This window comes from Hemitrygon akajei, unplaced genomic scaffold (genome assembly GCF_048418815.1).
Source record: "Hemitrygon akajei unplaced genomic scaffold, sHemAka1.3 Scf000074, whole genome shotgun sequence".
NCBI classification, from domain to species: Eukaryota; Metazoa; Chordata; class Chondrichthyes; order Myliobatiformes; family Dasyatidae; genus Hemitrygon; species Hemitrygon akajei.
In genome coordinates, this window is record NW_027331960.1 from 1,710,586 (window position 1) to 1,726,949 (window position 16,364).

General features: G+C 41.6%; 1 pseudogene; it reads left to right on the forward strand.

The window, feature by feature from the left end:
• The window catches only part of LOC140722293 (uncharacterized), a 236,665-nt pseudogene extending 228,534 nt beyond the window's left edge, over positions 1-8,131 (forward strand).
• The last annotated feature ends 8,233 nt before the right edge of the window (positions 8,132-16,364 follow it).

Here is a 16,364-nt window from a genome sequence, read left to right on the forward strand (position 1 = left end):
TACCATCCAGGCTCCCATCCAAACTTCTTTTAAATGGTGAAACTGAGCTCACATTCATCACTTGTGCTGGCATCTCATTCCACACTCTCGCGACCATTTCAGTGAAGAGCTTTTCCACATGCTGTCGTTAAAGTTTCACCTTCCCCACTTACCCACGACCTCTGGTTGTATACCACCCAACCTCAGTGGAAAGAGCTGCTGGCATTTAACCTATCATTTTCCTCATAGTTTTGTAGACTTCTAATAAATCCTCAAAGCAATGTATAATTTCCTTGTTTATGTTTAGAGCCTTTTTTTTAGGTGGATAAGATGATGAGGGGCATTGATCGTGTGGATAGTCAGAGGTTTCTTTCCCAGGGCTGAAATGGCTAACACAAGGGGGCATAGTTTTAAGGTGCTTTGAAGTAGATACCGAGGGGATGTCAGGGGTAAGTTTTTTTACACAGAGAGTGGTGGGTGCGTGGAGAGTGTTTCAGTTCCTGTGGGACCAGGCACCCATGCAGCTCATTGGGAACAGGGAATAATACCAAAGGAGAGAGACAACTGAGCCAGATCACAGTTTGGAGATGGCAGAACTGCCCCTATGTTATAGAAACAGGAAGAGCATCAGAGAGTTTGATTGTCATTCCAGATACCAGCACTGTGACCAGTTAGAAGGTGATTTCTCTCTCCAACTTGGGTTGAACTTCACTGTAGCAGTGTGATGTCAGATCACACCTTGCCAACTCAAGTGATCTCATCTGAAATGTTGTCCCATACCCATTGATCGATTTTGTAAATCTTTTTACAGGTTAAATATGACAAGGAATTTGTCTCCGGGAATCTCGAACACAACACGCCAGTTTTGCTGTCTCTGTCCAGATATTTAAGAAGAGGAGCAAGGGATTCACTCGATCATCAGACCAACTGGCGTGCCCGTCATTTTACATGGGGGGAACGCATTCATCTGCTCAGACAGTGGAAATGGATTCACTCGGTCATCTCAACTGAAGATACATCAGCGAGTTCACACTGGGACAAGGCCATTCACCTGTTGTAAGTGTGAGAAGGGATTCAGTCAGTTATCCCACTTGTGGACACACCGGTCAGTTCACACTGGGCAGAGGCTGGTCATTTGCTGAATTTGTGGGGAATGATTCACTCGATCATCTGACAGAATGGCACACCAGCAAGCTCACACTGGAGAGAGGCCATTCACCTGCTCAGACTGTGGGAAGGGTTTCACTTGCTCATTTCACCTACTGAGACACCAGTCAGTTCACACTGGCGAGCGGCCGTTCACCTGCTCAGACTGTGGGAAGGGATTCACTTGCTCATCTAAACTGAAGGTACATCAGCGAGTTCACACTGGAGAGAGGCCATTCACTTGCTTAGACTGTGGGAAGGGATTCACTGTATCATCTCTCCTACTGAGACACCAGTCAGTTCACACTGGCAAATGGCCGTTTACCTGCTCAGACTGTGGGAAGGGATTCACTTGCTCATCTGAACTGAAGGTACATCTGCGAGTTCACACTGGAGAGAGGCCATTCAGCTGCTCAGACTGTGGGAAGGGATTCACTTGCTCATCTGAACTGAAGGTACATCAGAGAGCTCACACTGGAGAGAGGCCATTCACCTGCTCAGACTGTGGGAAGGGATTCACTCGATCATCTACACTGAAGGTACATCAGCAAGTTCACACTGGGGAGAGGCCATTCACCTGCTCAGTGTGTGGGAAGGGGTTCACTGTATCATCTCACCTACTGAGACACCAGTCAGTTCACACTGGTGAGAGGCCAATCACCTGCTCAGTGTGTGGGAAGGGATTCACTTGCTCATCTAAACTGAAGGTACATCAGCGAGTTCACACTGGGGAGAGGCCATTCACCTGCTCAGACTGTGGGAAGGGATTCACTTCTTTGTCCCAACTGAAGGTACATCAGCGAGTTCACACCGGGGAGAGGCCATTCACCTGCTCAGACTGTGGGAAGGGATTCACTTCTTTGTCCCAACTGAAGGTACATCAGCTAGTTCACACTGGGGAGAGGCCATTCACCTGCTCAGACTGTGGGAAGGGATTCACTCGATCATCTAAACTGAAGGTACATCAGCAAGTTCACACTGGAGAGAAGCCATTCACCTGCTCAGAATGTGGGAAGGGATTCACTCAGTCATCCAGCCTGCAGAAACATCAGCGAGGTCACACTGGGGAGAGGCCGTTCACCTGCTCAGACTGTGGGAAGGGATTCACTTGCTAATCTGAACTGAAGGTACATCAGCGAGTTCACACTGGGGAGAAGCCGTTCACCTGCTCAGTCTGTGGGAAGGGATTCACTCAGTCATCCAATCTACAGTTGCACAGGTCTGTTCACACTGGGGAGAAGCCGTTCACCTGCTCAGTCTGTGGGAAGGGATTCACTCAGTCATCCAACCTACAGTTGCACAGGTCTGTTCACACTGGGGAGAAGCCGTTCACCTGCTCAGACTGTGGGAAGGGATTCACTCGATCATCCCAACTGAAGGTACACCAGCGACTTCACACTGGGGAGAGACCGTTCACCTGCTCAGACTGTGGGAAGGGATTCACTCGATCATCCCAACTGAAGGTACACCAGCGAGTTCACACTGGGGAGAGACCGTTCTCCTGCTCAGACTGTGGGAAGGGATTCACTTGCTCATCCCAACTGAAGGTACATCAGCGAGTTCACACTGGGGAGAGGCCATTCTCCTGCTCAGACTGTGGGAAGGGATTCACTTCTTCGTCCCATCTGAAGGTACATCAGCGAGTTCACACTGGGGAGAGTCCGTTCACCTGCTCAGTGTGTGGGAAGGGATTCACTCAGTCATCTAAACTGAAGGTACATCAGCAAGTTCACACTGGGAGAGGCCATTCACCTGCTCAGACTGTGGGAAGGGATTCACTTGCTCATCTGAACTGAAGGTACATCAGCGAGTTCACTCTGGAGAGAGGCCATTCACCTGCTCAGACTGTGGGAAAGGATTCACTCGATCATCTCAACTGAAGGTACATCAACGAGTTCACACTGGGGAGAGACCGTTCACCTGCTCAGATTGTGGGAAGGGATTCACTCAGTCATCCATCCTAATGGCACACCAGCAAGTTCACACTGGGAGAGGCCGTTCACCTGCTCAGACTGTGGGCAAGGATTCACTTGTTCATCTCAACTGAAGGTACATCAGCGAGTTCACACTGGAGAGAGGCCGTTCACCAGCTCAGTGTGTGGGAAGGGATTGACTCAGTCATCTCATCTACAGACACACAATCGAGTTCACACAGGAGAGAGGCCGATCAGCTGCTGAGACTTTGGGAAGTAATTCTGTCAGCAAAATCAACCAAATGTGCATCATTGAGTTCACATTGGGGAGAGGCCGTTCACCTGCTGTGAATGTGGGAAGCGATTCACTCAGGTCATTTAACCTTATGTAACTCTTGCTTCAGCTAGCAACTTAATATAGGGGGTGATAGCCCCTGAGCTTGGCCAAACCTAAGCAATCTCGTTTGTGTGAATGCTGCATGATGTGTCCCCTGTTACAAATCAGTACCCCAAAAATAACAAATGGTACACAATCTGCGATTAAACAATTGAGCTATTTAATTCTTACTTCGACTATAGGATTAGTAAAGGAAACAAAAAAAAAGAAAAAGGGCCCTTTCTCTCCATTCGTGTCTTCCCATCTCTCCCTGACACAAGACTGTGAAAATCTACCTTCCAGACTCACAGGAAAGAACAATATCTCTAATTGGATAGCTAGGCACTCCAAAACCATGTTATTTCCAGTCATAAGCTAAACATTGCTGCTGCAGAGAAACCATTAGCTCAGCAGTGAAACATAACAGAGAGACCATTACGTTAGCAGTGAAATCTCACAGCATGTTCTACTTGTGACACACTACCGGGTTCACACAGGGGAGAAAGTTTCAATAAGTTGCATGCTGGATATTTGTCCATCACCGTTGCTAAAGCTATTTTGTGACTGACTATCGGTGCTGAACTCTACAATTATTGCTGCTGCTCACCACATCCAGTTCTGGGCATGGGAGGAGTTTCTTCTACTGCATATTCACCTTTAATGGGACTGGAGTTTAATATTGACTGGGGTGGAGTGTGGCCAGTGAAGAAGTGGAGCTTTGAGGCTTTGGCTAAAGTAGTTTTGGCAGATGGATTGTGCAATCAAGATTTGAATAGCTCCTGGAGGCTGCGCCTGTCTGTGAATGGAGTAACAGCAGTTTCTGAGCTGCTCCTAGTTTTGTCCCTTTCCCCTTAGTTTAAACCGAATTTAATATCTTCAGTTGCTGATTCTTGAACGGGAACCATATACCTTTGAGGAGTGGGAAGTACTTGTCTGAACCTAGTGATAAAGGCAACGGGAAAGGAAAGATGCAAAAGGAAGGATCTGATGAAATGCCATTGTGGGCTGAAAATATGGCTTGGACGCAGTTCATTTAAAGACTAACTTGAAAAGAATAGTAATGAAATGATGTCATTTCTGGGAAAACTTAAGGATCTGGAAGCTCAAGTCACTACACACAAAGAGGGATTGAAGATAATTAAGCAAAAATTGCTTGAAAGTAAAATAAAGTAAAACTCGTTTGGAATGATATCGAAATAAGATTATAGACCTGGAAACTAGGTCTCGCCGAAGTAATATACAAATTGTTGGGCTGCAGGAAGGAGTTGAAAATGGAGATTTAACTGCTTACATTGGTAAGCTTTTTCATACCTTATTTCCTTCTATATTATCACAGCCGCCTACTGTAGAAAGAGCAGACAGAACTTTTACTTCAAGGTCTCAAGATCCAAATAAACCAAGGGCTGTTCTGGTTTGTTCTCATTATTTTAGGATTAAAGGTCAAATAATGCGACAGGCAAGAAAACAGAGTTTTTAGATTTGAGACATCTGAGCTCGGTTGTTATGAAGATTTTTCTCAGGAGGTAATGGAACAAAGATTAAAATTTGCTCTGGTAATGAAACAGGCATATGATAAGAAATTGTTTCCTTCCTTGCGTCACCCAACAAGGATTAAAGTTTTTCCTCCTGATTCTCCTCCTCGTACATTTTGTGATCCTAAAGTTGCACTGGCGCTTGTTTAAACTATACCTGCTGTGACCGCCGATTGAACTGTCTGGCATATTATCTGCATAATAGCATTTCGGAAAGAAGATTTATGAAGGCTACTTGGACATTTCATTGAGAGACTATTAAAAGAAGATTAGGAGATTTGTTTATTATTGCATATCATTGTTTTTTTTGGTAAGAAGATTTATGGTTCAGGTATGACTGTTTAAATGGTTATTTGGACATTCAACAGAGAAAAAGAACATAAAAGGACTTACTCCTTTAACCTAATATCTGGTTTGATATTTTTTGTGTTTTTTTCTTAATTAACTAACTGGTAGTTTTTCCTACTAATGGGGCTATTTGCTTCTCTTATATATACTTAGCAGAGGTTTCAATTATTTGTATAATATTAGTTTTAAAGATTGTGTTGATCTGTTATTAAACACTATGCTTGGTTTCTCTAGGTAATATGTTTTAGATTTTAATAACTGCTTATTTTTTTAAATTATTTTCAATATATTGGAATGTTTTTAATATAATGAATATTATTGCATCTTATAACTGAATTTAAAGCTTTTTTAGGGGATTTAATGTTAAGTTTAAGATGGAGCTGTTTTTTACTTTTTAAGAGATAACAATTTTTTGGTTTCCTCTTTTTTTAAAAAAAGATTAAATATAAACATGGGATAGTCTGTAGATGCTGGAATGTAAACATTTTCCTTTGCTGAGACTTTGCCGTTCCTCTTACAAGGTCAGTGGTTTTCATTTTTTAACTGGGGGAGGGATAGAGAACCTTTTTTAATCTTTTTTTTCAGACAGACAGAGCAGTCTTGGCTGTGTTTTCTATCATAGGTTGCCTGCTTTTTCTGGGCTGTGGGGGGAGTGGGATGGGGTTAGAATTAGGGTTTTTTTTTCCCATTGGGTGGTTCCGGAGCATGTGTGTTTTCTGTATGGTTGTATTCTCCATCGCCACCATTTTTGATCATCCCGTATTGGTATGTGCTCGGCGCATGTGTAAAGTAGAATAAAATTATAGTATGGAATCTAAACAGATCAGTGTAATAAGTTAGAATGTATGTGGTTGAAATCATCTTATCAAATGAAAAAAGACTTTTAAAATCATTAATCGATTTCAACCTGATACAATTTTTGCCCAGGAGACACATATCAGGGCGGGAGATCAAAACAGGTTTTTTGGATCATGGAAGAGTTTGCAATTTCACTCCACTTCTCAAAGTAAAACTAAGGGAGTGTCTATTTTTATTAAATCCAATATTTCATTCATTCAAGAGGACATTAAGTCAGATTCTGTTGTCGATTTTTAATTGTTAAAGGAGTAATTTGTAACAGAAAAGCTGTTTTGGTCAATTTGGATGGTCCGAACAGATGATTTTTTAAAAAAAAATGTCTTTGCTTTACTGCCTCATTTAAATGAATATATGTTGATAATGGGCGGGGATTTTAACTTGTTTAAATCCTTTGATTGACAAGAGCTCAACCAACCAGCAACTTCCAAATAACTCCGCATTACTTATTGATTCCTTTTTGACTGATTTTTGGATTGATTGAGTTATGCAGGTATTTACACCCTGATGATAGAGAATATTCTTTTTTGTCACATGTTTATAGAAAATATTCAAGGATCGATTATATTATAGTTGACCCTTACTTCTTGCCTAGTGTTAAGAATTGTGAATATGACACTATCGCTGTATCTGCTCATGCAGCTTTCAGTTTGTCTTTCGAATTTGATGATGCCATCCTTGCCCACCCACCTTGGCGCCTGTCTCAGACATCATTGCAGAATTCAGACTTTGTTAGCTTCATTGAAAACCAGGTAAAATAATTTTTTTCTTTTTAATGTTATAGGGGGTACGTCTAAATTAATCATATGGGATACATTTAAAGCATTTTTAGGTGGTCAGATCATTTCTTATTCTGCTAACCTGAAAAAACAAACTAAAGTAGAATTAGATCAGATTACCAAACAAGTTAAACACTTAGATATTATTTATGCGATTTCCCCTAATATTGACATTTAAACAAAGGATGGAACTTCAATCACAATATAATTTATTATTAACTCTTCCTATTGAAGGCTATTTGCTTAAGCTAAAAAGTCAATTTTATATGTTTTGAGATAAAAATAACAAACTGCTTGCATCTCAATTAAAAACGGCCAGAGCCAAAAGGCAAATTTTGAAAATCTGTAGGAAAGATGGTACCCTGGCTTGGGAATATGAAGACATTAATAAGATTTTTCAAGATTTTTATACAACTTTATAAATCTCAATTTCCAGTAGATTCTTCTAAAATTATTTTATTTTACGAAGGATTGTTTTTCCTCGAATTTCTGTTAAGGGTCAAAAAACTCTTGATGCCCAAATTACCCAACCCAAAATTCATAAAGCTATTTTTTCAATGCCATCTGGTAAGGCCCCTGGACTTGATGGGTACCCTGTAGAATTTTATAAAAAAATTGGATTGTGCCTATTTCATTTTTGAATGTTGATGCTCAGATCCTGTCAAAGATAATGGCCAATTGGTTGGAAAATTTTTGGGTAAAGTTATTTTTAAAGATCAAGCAGGCTTTATAGACAGCCGTTATTCCTTTTCAAATGTTTGGAGACTATTTAACATTATATATCCATCTTCTTTTAAAACTCCACCATGAGTCTTCTCTTTTGATGCTGAAAAAGCGTTCGATTGAGTTGCATGGAAATATTTATTTAATGTTTTAGAGAAATTTGGTTTTGGTGTTAATTTAAATAATTGGATTAGAATGATATATAAAACTCCTATTGCCTCTGTTATTACTAATAATTGTAGATCTCTTTTTTCAGCTTTCACGGAGGACAAGACAAGGTTGTCTATTAAGTCCTTTGTTATTTAACTTAAAATTAGAATCCCTTGGTATCACTCTTCGTGAAGGTAAAGATATTCATGGGATTCTTGTGAATGAGATTTCTCTTTACGCTGATGATTTTCTGGTTTATGTATCTAATCCCGAGGAATCTCCCTGCCTTGTTAAAATTATTTAATGAATTTGGAGGTTTTTAAGGATATAAAATACATTTTAATAAAATGAACTGTTTCCTTTAAATGAATCTGTTTCTATATATGGTAATACTCCTTTCAACATTATGGATTCTTTTAGATATTTATGCGTTATAATCTCTAAAAAAAATAAGGATCTTTACAAAGCTAATTTTGTTCCCTGAGTAGATTCTATGAAGTATTTATTTAGTGGTTGGAACCCACTTACATTTTCACTTGTTGGTCACATCCATATAGTCAAAATGCTGATTTTACCAAAAATGTTATATTTATTTCAGAATATCCATGTTTTTTTGACGAAGATGTTTTTTTGATTGGATTGATTCTATTATCTCATCTTTTATATGGAATGATAAGAGACCAAGAATTAGTAAATGTCACTTACAAAAATTGAAAAAGGATGGAGGTCTTACTTCACCTAATTTAAGAATGTATTACTGGGCTGTTAATTGCCATATATGTCCTTTTGGTTACACTGGGTTGATAAGAAGGAACGGCCAATTTGGGTAGATTTGGAATTGAAAGCTGTGAAACAGTTTTATTTAACCTCGTTATTTGGAGCTGCTTTACAATTGGCTATACAATTAGCTAAAGTTGCTAATTTAAATTTATATCCTGTGATTAAGTATTCTTTACAAATTTGGCTCCAATTCTGTAATTTTTTAATCTTAAAAAATGTAAACTTTGTAGTTTAATTTATTATAATTTTTTAAAGCATTCTTTGAGTGATCCAATTTTTTTACTTTGGAAAATAAAGGTATTAATTCTTTTTTGGATCTATTTAAAGAAGATAGACAATTAGTTGATAAATATTCTCTTTCGTACTCACACTTTTTACAATACCTTCAAGTTAGACATTTCTTACAAAAACATTTAACTAATTTTCCTTACATATTGAATGCCGGTTTGTTAGGTACTATTACGAGTATGAACCCTTTGATGAAGGGTTCCATTGGAAGAATTTATAAATTACTATCACAATGGGATAAGTGTCCTTTATTTAAGATTAAACAAGATTGGAAATTAATTTGACTTTTTTGACGGAGGACTGGACATGGATTCTGAAGTTGGTTAACTCTTCTTCGATTTGTGCTGTCATGCACTGATTCAATTTAAAATTGTACATCATTACTATTTGACGAAGGAGAGATTGTCTAAAAAGTTTCCTGATGTCGATAGTTATTGTGATAGATGTAAATCTGAGACAGCTGCACTGACACACATGTTTTGGTCTTGTTCTACACTGGAACAGTTCTGGAAGTCAGTTTTTTTCTACAATTTCTAAAGCACTTAAAATTAATTTACAGCCTAACAAATTAACTGTACTTTTTGGAATAATTCCTGAAAATATCCAAGCTATTTCTTTGTCTGACCAACATGTTATTGCATTTGTTACATTAATAGCTAGGAGGGCAATTCTGTTGAAGTGGAAAGATACGTCGGCTCCCACTCTGTTACAGTGGTTCTTCCAAGTGATGCTATGTCTCAGTTTGGAGAAAATTAGAAGTTGAACCTTTGAAACTGTGTTTGATTTTGAGAAAAGAAGGGGTTCATTTTCTCGTTATTAACATTTGAGTTAATTGATAATTTTCTCCACGACCTAATTGTATTTTTTTTTCTCTTTGCTGGCGGTTTGATGGTTATCTTTAGAAGCTTTTTGTATGATGCATGGCTCCGGGGTTGAGTTCTTAATATTTTTTTTCCTCACTTTTCTTTGCTTTAGTGTTTTTTTCCCTTTTTTTTGTGTCACCATATTTTTCAATCTTTAAAACAATGTTTTTTTTTCTTGACACATTGTAAGTGTTATTTACTTCGATGTACTCTTGTTATTTTGGACAATAATAATGAAAAGATTTGAATAGATCAGACTCAGCAGAAAGCAGCTGATTGGGCAATCGAGGTCAGGTGACCAAGCAGTCTGATTGGGCAATCGGAAATTGAAAAGCTCAACAAACAAATAAAAAGAGGGGTAGCTCAAGCGGAGCGGCCAGTGAGTGAGTGGGGCCAGAGCAGCAGTGGAGCTTTGAGGCTTTGACTCGAAAGGTTTTGGCGAGCAGAGGCGGAGGACGAACTTGCTCCCAGTGGGTAAGGCCGGGTAAGGTCCTTTAATTAATCTAATTAACTTAGGAGTTGGTGATGGAGGCAGTAGATAGGACAGTCCAGTGCTCCGATTGTAGGATGTAGGAGTCAGGGACAGCACAGTTGTCTCTGATGACTACACCAGCAAGAGAAGCATCCTGCTTCAGCTCTTGTCAAACTGAGTTAGGGAACTGGAGCTGGATGAACTTCGGATCATTCGGGAGGCAGAGGTAGTAATAGATCAAAGTTTCAGGGAGACAGTCTCCCCTAAAAGTCAGGAGACAGGTAACTAACTGGGTGACTGTCCGGAGAGGGAGGGGGAATAGATAGAGAGAGCAGAGCACCCCTGTGGCCGTTCCCATCAACAATAAGTTTACTGTTTTGGATATTGTTCGTGGGGATGACCTACCAGGGACAAGTTGTAGTGGTTGTGTCTCTGGCACAGTGACTGGCCCCTTTGCTGAGAAAGGAAGAAGGGAAAAGAGGAGAGCAGTATTGATTGGGGATTCGATAGTTAGGGGGACAGATAAGAGGTTCTGTGGGAAAGATCGAGAATCCTGGATGGTGTGTTGCCTCCCTGGTGCCAGGGTCCGTGATATCTTGGATCGAGTTCTCGGTATTCTCAGGAAAGAGGGTGAGCAGTCAGCTGTGGTCCAAGTGGGGACCAATGACATAGATAGGAGTAGGGATGAGGTCCTGAAGAAGGAATATGGAGAGTTAATACAAAAGTTAAAAAGCAAGGGTGGTAATCTCAGGATTGCTGCCTGTGCCACGAGGCAGAGAGGGGAGGAACTGGAAGTCATGGCAGTTGAATGGGTGGCTGAAGAGTTGGTGCAGGGGACAGGGGTTCAGACTTCTGGAACATTGGGATCTCTTCTGGGAAAGGTCTGACCTGTACAAAGTGGACCGGCTGCACATGAACTGGAAAGGGACCTGGCGGCCAGTTTTGTTAGAGCTGTTGGAGAGGGTTTAAATTAATTTGGCAGGGGGTGGGAATCAGAATGTGAGTGCAGAGATTAGGGTACAAGGACAAGGGCATGATGCTATGTGTTCTGAGTTAGTGAGGAAGGACAGGCAGGCGATAAAACATAAATGTAGCCACAAAGAGGTTGAAATGTGTCTATTTCAATGCTAAGAGTATTAGGGATAAAGTGGATGAACTTAGAGCATGGATCAGTATGTGGAGTTATGACACTGGCCGTTACTGAAACCTGGCTGGAGGAAGGGCAGCATTGGCTGATGGAGGTACCGAGGTTGAGGTGTTTTAAAAGGAATAGGATGGGAGGTAGAAAGGGGGGGGGGGGCGGGGGGAAGTAGCAGTACTGGTCAGGGATAGTTTCACGTCTATAGAAAGGGAGGACGCTGCAGAGGGTGTGTTCATTGAGTCGGTCAGGGTGGAAGTCAGAAATAGGAAAGGAACCATTACGTGTGCTGGGAGAAGTCCATATGCCCACAAATAGCCCTCGGGACACCGAGGAGCAGATAAGCAGACAGATTTTAGAATGGTGCAGGAAATACAGGGTTGTTGTTATGGGTGATTTCAACTTCCCTCATATTGACTGACACCACCTGACTGCAAGGGGGATGGATGGGGCTGAATTTGTCAGGTGTGTTCAGGAAGGATTCCCGATACAGTATGTGGACCGGCAGATGAGAGGAGAAGCCATACTGGGTCTAGTTCCAGGTAATGAACCTGATCAGGTGGCAGAGCATTTTGGTGAGAGTGACCTCAACTCCCTTAGCTTCAGCATTGCTATGGAAAAGGATAAAAACAGGCAATGGGAAAGTGCTTAACTGGGGAATGGCTAACTGAAGGGATGAGGCGGGAACTAGCGGGAGTAAATTGGAAACAGATGTTCAAAGGTGAAAGCACAGAAGTCATGTGGAGGAAGTTTAGGGAACACTTGTGCTGGGTTCAGGATAGGTTTGTCCCACTGAGGCAAGGAAAAAGTGGTAGGAAAAGGGAACCGTGGCTGCGAAAACATGTGAGGCAACTCGTCAAGAGAAAGAAGAAAACATATGTTAGATATAAGAAGCAGGAAGCAGGAGAGGCTCATGAGAAATATAGGATAGCCAGGAAGGAGCTTAAGAAAGGATTTAGGAGAGCTTGAAGGGGGCATAAAAAGGCCTTGGCATCTAGGATTAAGGAAAACCCCAAGGTGTTCTATGCGTATGTGAAGAGCAACGATGACAAGAATGAAGATGGGGCCGCAAAAGGATAAAGAGGTCAACATGTGCCTGGAGGCACAGGAGGTTGGAGAGTTACTAAATGGATACTTTGCTTCAGTATTCATAAGTGAAAAGGATCTTGATCAGGGTGAGGCCGAAATAGAACAGGTCTGTGTGCTGGAGAATGTGGAGATTAAGGAAGAAGAAGTGTTGGATCTTCTCAAAAACCACAAATCCCCAGGTCCGGACGAGATATACCCCAGGTTGCTGTGGCAAGTGAGAGAAGAGATCGCTGGAGCAGTAGCTATGATCTTTGAATCCTCTTTGGCTGCAGGGGAGGTGCCGGAGGATTGGAAAACGGCTAATGTAGTTTCCTTTTTGAAAAAGGAAACAGAGAAACCTGGTGAGACCTGGTATAGACCGGAGAGTCTTGCGTCGGTGGTCTGCAAACCATTGGAAAGGATTCTTAAGGATAGGATCTACAAGCATTTGGAGAAGTACAGTCTACTCAAGGATAGTCAACATGGCTTTATGAAGGGAAGATCGTGCCTCACGGGCCCAATTGAGTTTTTTGAAGAGGTAACAAAATAAATTGATGAGGGTAGGGCGGTAGATGTCGTCTACATCGATTTTAACAAGGCATTTGACAAGGTACCCCGCGAAAGACTCATCCAGAAAGTCATGAGGCATGGGATCCGTGGATCCTTGCTGTTTGGATAAAAAAATGGTTACTGGAGGAAAGCAGGGGTTAGTTGTGGAAGAAAAGTATTCCGCCTGGAGGTCGCTGACTAGTGGAGTGCTGCAAGGATCAATCCTGGGACCCCTGCTCTTTGTGATGTTTATAAATGACCTGGATGAAGACGCAGGAGGATGGGTGAGTAAGTTTGGGAATAACACGAAGATTGGAGGAGTTGTGGATGGAGCTGTATGTTGTCGAAGGTTACAAGAGGGTATGTACAGGATGCAGAGTTGGCCAGAATAGTGGCAGATGGAGTTCAATCCGATTAAGTGTGCGGTGATGCATTTTAGAAGGACAAACCAGATGGCTGAGTACAGGGTTAATGGTCGGTTACTTAAGAGTGTGTATGAACAGAGGGACATTGGGGTTCAAATGTATTCATCCCTCACGGTCGCTGCACAGATTAATAGAATAGTTAAGATGGTCTATGGGATGCTAGGCTTCTTTAATAGGGGGATTGAGTTCAAGAGTAGAGAGGTCATGTTGCAACTCTACTAAACTTTGGTGAGACTACACTTAAGGTATTATTTTCCATTCTGGTCACCTCATTATAGGAGGATGTGGAAGCTATGGAGAGGGTGCAGAGGAGATTTACAAGGACATTGCCTGGATTGGAAAACAAGTGTTATGAGGCATGGTTAGCAGAGCTGGAACATTTTTCTTTGGAGCATAGAAGGATGAGAGGAGTCTTTATAGAGGTCTACATGATTATGAGAGGCATAGATAAGGTGCTGGCCAGTACCTGTTTCCCAGGGCACGAATAGCAAACACCAGAGGGCATACATACACAGTTAAGTTAAGGGAGAGAAGTTTATGGGAGACATCAGGGGTAATTTTTTTTACACAGAGGGTTGTGAGTGCCTGGAATGACTTGCCAGGGATTGTGGTGGAGGCTAAAACATTAGGGGCATTTAAGAGCCTCTTGCACAGGCAAATGGATGTAAGAAATATATGGTTTGGCTCAAAATCGAGCGCGAAGGGTCTGTATTGTGCTGTCATATCTTACTGTCTTCTAGTGTCATTTACAATCGGTGTCCACGTACTTGCCATTGGTGCCTGTTAGTGCCCTTGGAATTCCGGGGCTTAGTACTGATAAATACCCATACAATGGCTACTTTTCGTTGAAGCTGGCATTTATGGAAGCAGATGTTGGGGTAACTGAGACTATGGAAACGGATGGAACTCTTTTTATTCTTGTGAGAAAGTTCCAAGGAGCATGCAAAGAGAGAAGTAGAGAGAACTTTTTGAACACCTTGTCCATTCACCATGTGTTCAGAGCTGCTTTTGAGAAGGTGCAAGTTCCTGCTAAGTAGGATGATGAGCGGAAAGGGGGAACAGTGCGGTGCATCCTGTCTCAACCTGTCATGTAACATTCTGGGAGCAGCTAGAGCGACCGGAAACCCTAAATTTGCTGAAATGTTCGAGGAATGGAAATGGAGATTAACTGATAACGTGTTGGAACGTGAAGACGCCTTTTCCACTGGCAGTTCTGAGTTTGATTTCTTAAAGAGTACTTGCCACGGTATTAGAGCAACCGAGGGCATCCCTTTCCGAGAGAGGTCTCGCCGATTGGTTCCAGCGGGGGTTCCTGACATTCATCCGCAGCTGATGAAACAGAGGGAAGCTGAGTTTAGTCATGGAGCAGGAGCGCCTAAGACGCCGGGAGACCCGAGTGATAGACACGGGGAGAGACGGTCCAGTAGTCAGCTGGGTGACACGAGTGATAGAGACTGTCCAGGGGGTGATTTGATGCGCGAACCATTCAATCTCCTGAATTCCCCTGAGTAGAGACCCAGAACCAGCACATGCTTCTCGCATGACAAAGCTTTCAACCCGGGAATAATTTTCTAAACCACCTCTGAACCGTCTCCAGTGACAACACAACCTGTCTCAGACAAGGGGCTCCAAACTGCTCACAGTACTCAAGGTAAGGCCTCATCAGTGCATTTTAAACCCTGAAAATTCCATCGCTGCATCCATACTCCATTCCTCTGGAAATGATCGCCAACATCGCATTGGCCTTTCTCACCACTTTCGCAACATGCATATTCACCTTCAGGGAATGCTGGACGAATAACGTTGAGTCCTTTTGCACCTCAGATTTTCCAATTTTCTCTATGATCAGAAAATAGTCTTCCATTTTATTTCTTCTGCTCAAGTGTAGCACCATGCATTTCGTGCCTGTGTTTCATGTCTGGCACTTCTTTGCCCATTTTCCTCATCTTCCTCTGTCATTTTGTAGACTTTCTACTTACACCAGATTTCCTGCACCTCCACCTATCTTCATCTGGACCGCAAACCTGTCCGTATGATCGTCAATTGCAGCACCCAAGTCATTAACATATAAAATAACAGTATTCATCCATCAGTTGTACTGTATCCTGCAGTTCTGTTATATATTATGCTACATCAATTGCAACTCTCTTTACGTTTAATCTAATACACTTATTTTGTCCAGATTTTATTTTTATAACTTTTGAAATCATATTTACTATCTGTATTAAGTGTTTCAGCTTTACGTGAATAATTTCAAATCGTGCATATTCGATCTTCTGTCAATGTGTAATTCATCTGGTTGTCTCTGAGAGAGGTTAAATCTAAACAAACTCCAGTGAGCTTCATAGTCGCCCTGGATTATTGTGTAAAATAACAATTAATATTGCTATTATCATTATTCTTTCACTTGACTTTGCACAGATTGCTGTATTGTACACATTGAGTGTTTTGACCGTCCTGTTAGTGCGGCCCTTCATGGATTTTATTGTGTTTCTTGGATGCCCGCAGGAATGTCAATCCCATTGCTGCGAATGGTGATATATGTATATAGATATGCTGTGATGCAAAATATACTTTCAGCTTTGAACTTTGAACCAATTGGGCCGAAGGCTATTTTCCATGCTGTACGACTTAAAATATCTGCATTGCAACGGAAAGTGAATATAATCCAGTCCGGAATGATCAATCCGATATTCGCAAATCCAGAAAGGTGTTCAACGCACGTTACTGATCTCCGCGGATTAAGAACGACTATGTAAAATGTCGTTTCAATATAGAAACCAACAACGTGTTTGAATGGCCCCAATGTCATTCTGTCCAAACAACAGCCACGGTTAAGAAGGTGACACAAACACTCTTCAACGAGGCCTCTTTCTCATCAAACGCTGCAGCCTGAATCCCATGTAACCCGTTGTTCTGCACTCTGTTGTGACTAAAACAAAATCTTTATCTTAATTGAGACTTTCTCATACTCCCAAAC